Source organism: Acipenser ruthenus, chromosome 18 (assembly GCF_902713425.1).
Source record: "Acipenser ruthenus chromosome 18, fAciRut3.2 maternal haplotype, whole genome shotgun sequence".
In the NCBI taxonomy this organism is placed as follows: Eukaryota; Metazoa; Chordata; class Actinopteri; order Acipenseriformes; family Acipenseridae; genus Acipenser; species Acipenser ruthenus.
In genome coordinates this window covers 8,802,864-8,810,938 of record NC_081206.1, presented here as the reverse complement: position 1 = coordinate 8,810,938, position 8,075 = coordinate 8,802,864, and positions in this window count along the sequence as shown.

Genomic DNA, 8,075 nt, shown 5'->3' with positions numbered 1-8,075 from the left:
TACAAGGTGTTGGGGGATCATTTTCCAAAGTTTGGGGTCACCTTGCCCAGAACAACCGTTGAAGTCCACCCCATCAGGCCTAACTAAACCTGATTAGGATTTTCATCTAGTGTTTAATATTCAGATATAATTGATTCCCACTTTCTTACAACTGTTTGATTACTCTCCTTAAAAAAAGGCCTATAGTCTTATTTATATTGTAACTAAGTTTATACTTTCTTTATACTTTCTTAAACGAGATTTCTCCAGACTTCATTCTCACAGGCTGCTAATCCAGGACTTCAAACACTTGGAAGATACTCTCGCTTTACAACACATCAAACCCTTTCAGTATGTTTTGGAGTGGTATGTTTCAAATACAAACCACATACTGCAGACTTAATCTGATTCTGAAGGTATTGTACTATTGAGCACAGCTACTAAATATTCGAGATTGCTTTGCTTGAGTTATTATTCTGTCATGTTAGTCACAGTTATCCATTATACACGATTAATCCACCCAGATACTAACTTTTCCACCCAAACACACACACACAGTTTCTCTATGTGCCACATTCATAAAGGGAGGAGACCTTTAAACAACGTCACCCTTCATTGTTATTATTATTATTTATTTCTTAGCAGACACCCTTATCCAGGGCAACATACAATTGTTACAAGATATCACATTATTTTTACATACAATTACCCATTTATACAGTTGGGTTTTTACTGGAGCAATCTAGGTAAAGTACCTTGCTCAAGGGTACAGCAGCAGTGTCCCCCAGCTGAGATTGAACCCACAACCCTCCGGTCAAGAGTCCAGAGCCCTGACCACTACTCCACACTGCTGCCCTTCCAATGTAATGCCCTGCGTAAGCTAAGACAACAGGTTTAAGATGGGACACTTGTACAGTAAAATGCTTTAAGGCAAGATTTACATCAAACCTTGGTTTTGTCTTCTTGTTTCTTTGTTTTTTAATCACTGTGATAAACATTCTACATTTTGCATCAGCCTCCAATTTCCTATATTGTTTTTTACATTGGACCGCTAGAGAAAACAAACAGGTGTGTAAACCCCAAACCAATGTATATTCATTACCTTTTAAACCCTCAATGGATAGCTAGTTACTGTAACGTGGATTGGTATTATGGATAGACAGCTACTGGGTAGGTTTTTCTGACGATATTTTGACTGCTCCAGCTTAATTAACTTGTGAGCTGCTATGGTTCTATTAAATTCCACTGGTTCTCTGTTGACACACAGCAGGTGTCGGCCCTGCTTATGCACTCATAACACTCATTAAAGAAGCAGCAGCTAGTATATCGCACTGTCTGCTGGGTGTTTCATGTTAACAAACAGCCATGCTTTATATGCTATACCGTCATGTGCAGCTTTATTGGAACACCCCATTGCTTCTGTTTTTAATTTGTTGTGCATATGAAATCAAACCACTGGAACTGAAAATTGTCAAAATGGGCAAATTAGTGATTGTCTAATTTAATTGATGACTTTAATAGGCCACTCATGCAATTAATTTAAAATGAACACATAACCACAAATGGTAAAATGCATGAGACTTTTCACAAGTTGTTTAATTAAAGCGCAAAGCGGTCTAACATTTTCACACAAGTGCCTATTGTTTCTATATCACTGATTACTGACCGAAAATAGAAATTCTCACCCCCAGAATGTAGGTGGGTATATAAAAGATATAAATGACAAATCTTGAGGTGTTCTAATAACATTAGATACTACTGTATGTGTAGGAAAGGAGAGAGCAGTCAGTGACATTCTGTGGTGTTTATCAAGGAAGGGCTGTATATGGTGTGTCTTTGTACATGGTCAGAATAAAACACAATGGCAGAGTTTCAAGGCATGAAAAAGTAGCAAGAGAGCAGATAATACACTTCTGAAAGTAAAGTATGGGTAAAACAAAATGGGTTGGTCAGCTCTGATGTTGTGTTATCACTATAGACATTCTTCTTGCTATATGATTATTGAGGGTGGATTATCATTTTACCAAACAAAAAACATTAAAATGTATAAAAAGCTATAACCTACCCCAATACAAATTTTATTTAATTGAAAAAAAAAACACATTCCAAGCTATTCTGAAAGCTATAACCCTACCCAAAACTGCACACAGATATTACTGTTTACAACTTCCCTGATGGATTTGTAATAAATCATTTGGATTCTGCCACGTCGTGTAGGTGTAGTTATGTAAATGCATAGACAACTTATAGAGAAGTTTCATTTTCTCTAAAAGGAACATTAATTATGTTTCCCCTATATTCTATTAAAAGCATAAGATCACTAAGAAGTTCCTCAAAATGTATTTTGTTGTGTGTTCTGTATTTGACAGCATGTTTCTGAAGCCATTTTATGTTGAAAAGTACTTGAAAAGTAGAAGCGCTGTTGAGATGATTATTAGATTGTGTTTTATATTTATATATTGTATTTTGTATATATGTGTTCTTATATAAGATTTTAGTACCTTCCTAAATGATAACGTTACCTATTGTTCACTGTTTTTGTGTAAAGATATAAAGTTTGCCAAAAAAAAGTTAGTGATTTACTTAATTGGTTTGAAATACCTAACCACACCTATGAACTCTTACTAGGGCTGTTAGATAACAAAGCAGATAGTATAAATAAAAGTACGCCAAATCTGTAAAAAAAACAAAACATATTTTGCTACAAATGTTTTTCCTAATGATATGCAATGACGTGTTCGAAGAAGAATGCCTACAAGCTTAACAAACCTGAAAATAACACATGTCCCATATGTACATTTAATCACTATTGTTAAGTATTCTGATCCAGAGTGCTGTCATGCATGCTTAAAGTAATGCACCCATCCCCCCTGTCTACACATCCTGATCCATAGAAGATGCTTCTTTCTTTTCTATTGCCACTAATACTTCAATGTTTTTCATAACCATAATTAATAAAAATGACATAGATCATGACTGCAAAAGGCCCCTTCTTCATTGAAACATTTTGTTGTGTGAAAACGGTTCTTATCTTACTGTTGCTCAAGCTTAAGACTTGCCAAACGCTGCTTTCGAAATATGACCAACAGAAGTTTCTAAGTACATGTCTATAAATGCTGTTTATGTACTTGGTCTACAATGTATGTTTTTGTTAGAAGGCGGCACAAAGAAACCTGAAGAGACAGGCACTGAAGACAGAATCTGATGTTCCTATCTTCATGTTTATTTTTGTGCAGCTCTTTTAAATATATGCTGTCTTGTATGTGCTAAGATATTTGCAAGTGTTAGGTTGCCTTACCTATTACTGAGGCAGTGAGCTGTCCTTCCTCAGCGTGGTGTGAAAATGAAAGCACAGGGCCCCTCTTCTCTTGATTGATCAGCTCAAGCTGAAATGCAGAGGGAAGAAGGAAATGATTCACAGCAGCTCTGTAACTGAAATCTCCAGCTGACTACAGACAGACAAAGGGAGGCTCTTACCTGCTACTTTATATTCGAATCAGCCTTACCTACCTTGTAGTACTTCTTTTTGTTCACTTGCACTTATCTTAGTTTCAAAATGCAATATGTGAATTTTATGTAATAACCAGTTTGAGCAAGTTTTATTGTTACTGAAATGACAGACCGGTCATGTTAAAGGCCTAGTAGTGGATTACATAGGGGTTTTTAAATTAAATTAAGATGTTGGTTGTACCATTACATTAAGTATTTTTTTTTGTTTGTTTTTACTTTTTAAAGTAATGCTTAATCTTGTTCTTAGTGTAATACTATAAAAATAAAAGAAAAAATAAAATAAACCAGTACTGTTCTTAAATATTATTTTTTTAAAACAGTAAAGTTTGTGGTTTTAATGAGTTTACTACAGGTATGAATATGAAATATATAGAGCTTATGACATGTTCTTTAAAAAAATTATATATATATATATATAGTTTATGTGTAGAATATTTGTAAAATGTAACATGTAAAATATTTCATAGATTTAATTTTGATACTGGATACATGTTTTTGTTATGCGGATGCTAACATGGATGTGCTCTGTATTGTGTGTATCCCCAAAAATCTATGTGATAAACATACAGTATGCAGCAGGTATTGAAATGCGACAGCGCAGGCCTGTGTTTCCAGGCGTGTCCCATGTTGATCTGATCCCTGTAGTGCACTGCAGCCGTGCAGGAGCCAGCAGCTGCTTAGTAATGAATATCAAGGAGTGAAATATAAGGAACCTATTTGTGCATGTCATGGTCTATGGACTTCTTCAGCATGTGGAAAGAGCTAAACAAGTCACACATCGAAAAAGGAAAATGTGTATACGAACACTCATAACACTTCAATTACAGATCTGAAACAATAATTGAAGGTGACCTTGTGTAACCTTGGAACAAGCTGAGATATTAAGAAGTGTTGCCAATTAACACATGGTGGTTAGATTAGTCCTTATTTAAGGTATATTCATGGATATAAAAATACCTTGAACAAGAATCAGTTTTGTAAATTTAAAGGGCAATGTTTTCTTCTAATTTAAATTCACTTTGTTTGATTTTCTGTTTCAGTAGTCTCTGACCTTTTAAAACTAAAACTCTCCGAATCATGTGCGTTAGGAGAGTGGGACAGGTTGCCCTCTGTCGTTCTGTTCTGAGATACCTTTTAAAGTCCTTTAAAATTTTCAAGTTTATAATAGATTTATTTTAAAATGAGTTCAGATGATGTAAACGTAAATTCCAGACTATCAACTTGCCTTGACAAAATACGGGCTTGGATGTCAAAACATTTTTTGCAGTTAAATGCAAATAAAACAGAATTTCTTTTAATTGACTCTAAAATGGCATTAAATAAAATCCCACAGTCAATGACCTCCCCCCACCCCCCAAAACTTGGAAGTTTTTTTTATATTTTATTGTATACTATATTATTGTATAGAATATTTATTTGTCATATGAAGTGCTTTGGGATGCCTTGGCATGAAAGGCGCTATACAAAAGAAATTTTGATTGATTGATTTCTTACTTGGATCACTATTATTTTATTATTATTATTATTTATTTCTTAGCAGAGGCCCTTATCCAGTACAAGTAATAATACAATTAAGAGCAAGATAAATACAATGACTTTGTTTCAAGCAAGTACAAGTGTGACAAAATACAATTCAATAGTACAGCAGATAACAGTGTCGGTGATAGTTACATCAGGATATGATTAAATACAAAATACTACAGATTAAACACTTGGCAGATTACAGTACTCTGAAGTACAGGATTAAATGCAGTAAAATAGGGGGCAGATAAGAGCAAGTAAAGCACATTTAAAGAAGGGTGATAAGTGTACCAGGGGAAAAACAGAGGTGTTCTACAGGTGCTGTCTGAAGAGGTGAGTCTTAAGGAGGCACCGGAATGTGGTCAGGGACTGGGCAGTCCTGACATCTGTAGGAAGGTCATTCCACCACTGCGGAGTGAGGGTGGAGAAGGAGCGGGCTCTGGAGGCAGGGGAGCGTAGAGGAGGTATAGCCAGTCTTCTAGTGCAGGCGGAGCGGAGAGGTCGAGTGGGGATGAAGGAAGAGATGAGGGTCTGGAGGTAGCTGGGTGCAGTCTGGTCAAGGCATTTGTAGGCTAGTACAAGAGTCTTGAACTGGATGCGAACGGTGATCGGGAGCCAGTGGAGTAGTGGAGTTGCATGGGAGAAGCAAGGCATAGAGAACACTAGGCAGGCAGCAGAGTTCTGGATGAGCTGGAGCGGACTGTTGGCGGACGCAGGGAGGCCAGCCAGGAGGGAGTTGCAGTAGTCTAGGCGGGAGAGTACCAAGGCCTGGACCAGGAGCTGGGTGGCGTAGTTGGTGAGGAAGGGTCAGATTCTTCGGATGTTGCTCAGGAAGAATCGGCACTAGTTGCAGCTGACAATATAAAATGTATTTTTGTAAATGCATGATAAATGCAATAGGCTGTCACTGCTTAATGCGACCTTGTGCCATGTATAACACATAATATACCTGTGTTTAAAGGGTCTGTGTAAGCCCTTTTTAATATCTTTTACGCTGTCTAATTTATAAAGCTAATTACATGTTTTCATATGTCTGCTAGGTTCAGAATTATTTCCTTGGGAAACATCTTGCATTTGTAGTTTTTCTACTATGCATACAGCTTTAAATTTTTTTTTTTTACACAAGTTTGTTTTATTTTTATACCTGCTTGATTGTGTATCGATGAAATCCAGGGTAAAATGCTTATTAAGACACAGGTAGATCAAATCAACCATTGAATGAAAATAATGTCATTAGAGTGCAGCTTGGCAGTATCAGCTCGGAAGGGATCATTGGTATAAAAGTGCTTTACGTTTTCAACAACTTGTTATAACAACTTTTTCAAGTACAGCTATGCCCAAAAGTTTAACGTCACCTAGAATTTTAGGATTGAGACACAAAAAACACACAAAAAAAACTATAGGAACATAATTTTTATATTTTATTTAACATCATGTAATCAAAAAAACTACAAAATGATATTGTAAAGTCTACCGGAAGCCATAATAGCAGTATAGTATTTCATGTTAGATATTGAAATGTCCCAAGTATATGGAAAACTACAAAGCGGTATGTAATTCAATATGTTAACGTAGCATTATTCAGATGGTTTCATTGGACTTTATGAAGCAAAATTTGTTAATTCTATAGGGTGGTGCAAAACTTTTGGCCATAGCTGTAGACCGTTTAGTTGGACTTTATTTTGATTTGCCGACTTGTAACGGATCAGTTCTTCTGACAGGTGATGGATTGACATCACTGGTGACTGCAGCTTCTATTGATCTAATAGAGGAGATAAGGTAACAACAGCCACAGTGCATGTATCAAACACTAAGCAAACAATTCACTGAACTTTCAATGCCCCTCGCAACCTCAAGGTAGAGAGTCTCAATAGAAAAAGCAATAAATGGCCTTCCTCTTAATTTATCCCCTTACTCTTTCTCCTCATACTACTCACATACTGGGATCAGCACAAACTGATCGGCTGTGGAAGACAAGACTGCCAGGTCCACACAACATCCCTACATACTGGAACTCAGTTCCTCGTCACATTTGAGATTAAGCATTAACAAGCATTATTCAATTAAGCATTATCTTAATCTCTTAAACCGCACCTAGGACTCAGGCAAATCTAGCTGATATGATTATGCATCGTGATCTGTAGTTCATTTGATTGCTAATGTACAGTGCCATGGAAAGTGTTGTATAAATATCATGTTGATGTTGTTGTTTAGTTTCCAGGCACATTCCAGACTTCCGTTGTTAATGGTTTTGTAATAGGGAATTGGGTTCTGAGCTAAAGTCAAGCCTAGGTCTTCATGGGAGGCAGTACAGAATACCTGCCCCCCAACGACAGCTTCTGCTTCTTTTTTTAAAACTTCCTGTCCATTTCTCAGTTCTTGAGGCTGTTTAGGCTGCAGTTCACTCAGCACAAGAGGCCTTAAAGGCACTTTTTGTTTTTAGGTGGGCTGGGCTAAAACAGAGGAAGGAAAGCCATGCAAGAACTGAAGAAAAGGAAACTTCACAACTTGCTGTAAGCAACAATTCCAAGGACAGATAACATGCATTATCCAATCCTTGCTCAAGAACACCACTTTTCATATAATTTGCCTTGTGGATGGCGATTAACAACCCTAGTGCCAACATAAAATGTAACATGGCACTACTGGCACCATTGGTAGTCTTGAGAGTTCCAGACTGAATGGATTATAGCATATGACCATCTTCTCCATGACTTCTCTATCTGACCACTACAGAACAGACTGCTGCATTTGTAGATAACATTCTGAGGGGGATACAGTCTGATGTGTAATCGAGGACTTTATACCAGACAGTTGTCTCCAAGTACACTATGTTGTCACGGTAGTTAAAGCGATTATGTGACAAAGGTTTTGGTATTTCCTTGTTTTGAAGTCTTAGTTTTAATAAAAAAAATGGTAAGTACTGCTTCCATTCAGGTAAGTGGCAGGCTGTTGTTGCCATGCTGTTAATCGCCCCTTTTTGCATTTGTTTATTCAGACTGCACCATGTAGTTTTATCGCAGTGAATTGCACTTGACTCATGATGGAATGTACTAATGTACTGC